Source organism: Spinacia oleracea, chromosome 6 (assembly GCF_020520425.1).
Source record: "Spinacia oleracea cultivar Varoflay chromosome 6, BTI_SOV_V1, whole genome shotgun sequence".
Taxonomy (NCBI): Eukaryota; Viridiplantae; Streptophyta; class Magnoliopsida; order Caryophyllales; family Amaranthaceae; genus Spinacia; species Spinacia oleracea.
Window position 1 is genome coordinate 140,847,077 of NC_079492.1, and position 1,718 is coordinate 140,848,794.

Genomic DNA, 1,718 nt, shown 5'->3' on the forward strand with positions numbered 1-1,718 from the left:
ACTTTTCTATTTGCCAATTACAACCTCAATTTTCTATTTTTGCCAATACAACCTTAAACTAATTCATTCATTTTAAATTACAACCCGAAATTATTTTCCGACAAAAATCACCGGAAGATGATGTCATAATGTTATTAAAAAAAGTAGTTACATATTTTCTATAAAAAAAATTAAATCGATAAATAAGAATTAAAACAAAACAAAAAAAATAATCGAAAAATAATTTTTTTTTGCACTTCATAATTTTTTTTAATAACGTTATGACATCATTTCCCGGTGATTTTTGCCGGAAAATGGTTTCGGGTTGTAATTTAAATTAGATGTACAAGTTTAAGGTTGTAATTGGCAAAATTATAAATTTGAAGTTGTAGTTGGCAAATAAAGAACTTTATTAGGTTGTATTTGGCAAATTTGCCTTCTTTTTAAGCTGAGTTTGAACCGGTCACTTGGGAATTTACGGCTCGATTGGTACCCAATAATAAATAGTGAGAATAAAAAAAATCTAAGTGTTCAAGAAAAATAAAATCGAATATATATTGTAATGAACCCATTTTAAATTTGGTGTTTTTCTTTATAAATTTGCATTATCACTTAATACCCTCCCCCCAGATGGTAATAGATGAAAATGAAAATTTATGAAGAAAAGTTTGGCTTCTCCAAGAATTTGTCTATTCAGCAACTTGATGTGAAGAATGTTTTTTTCCATGGTCACTTACAGGAGACGGTGTACATGCATCAGCCGCCTGGATTTTTTCATCCTGACAAACCTATACATATGTGCCTACTTCGCAAGTCTATTTATGGCCTGAAACAGGCCCCTCGTGCCTTGTATCAACTATTTGTCACATATATTCTTTCTCTGGGTTCTGTTAACAGTAAGAGTGATACTTCATTGTTTATTTTACAGTGAGGTACGAAAATTGCTTATCTTTTGTTATACGTTGATGACATCATTCTTGCTTGTTCCTCTGATAATCTCAGGCAATAGATTCACTCTTCTTAGTTTCGAGTATGCAATGGAGGATTTTGGTCCTCTATCTTGTTTTCTTGGTATCTTTGTCAAATGTACCAAGGAAAACATGTTTATGTGCCAGAGAAAGTATGCTCAAGAGATTCTTGCTCGGGCCGATACATCTTCTTGTAAGTCGGCTACCACTCCGGTTGACACTAATCTAAACTTATTGCGAATAGTGGGAAGCCGATTACAGATCCTTCCTTCTATAGACAGCTTGTCGGAGCACTTCAGTATCTCACCTTCACTAGACCTGATATATCTTATACGGTTCAACATGTATGTTTATTCATACAGGATCCCTGTCAACAGCACTTTCATGATTTGAAGCGTGTCCTTCGTTACATCAAGGGTACACTTTACTATGGCATGCATTTCTCCTCGGCTCTTGCTAAGGGTCTAGTTTCTTACACTGATGCAGATTAGGGTGGTTGCCCGAACATGCTTCGATCCACTTCTAGGTATTGTGTATTTCTTGGAAACAACCTCATTTCTTAGTCCTCTAAACATCGAAGCTACTTTGTCACATTCTAGTGTTGAGGCCGAGAATCGGGGCATTGCTAACGTCGCTGCCGAGACAACATGGATTCATAATCTCCTTCTGGAACTTTATTATCCTTTACGAAAGGCGGAGGTTGTTTGTTGTGACAATATTAGTGCGTGTACATGTCTTATAATCATGTGCACCATCAATGCATCAAGCATG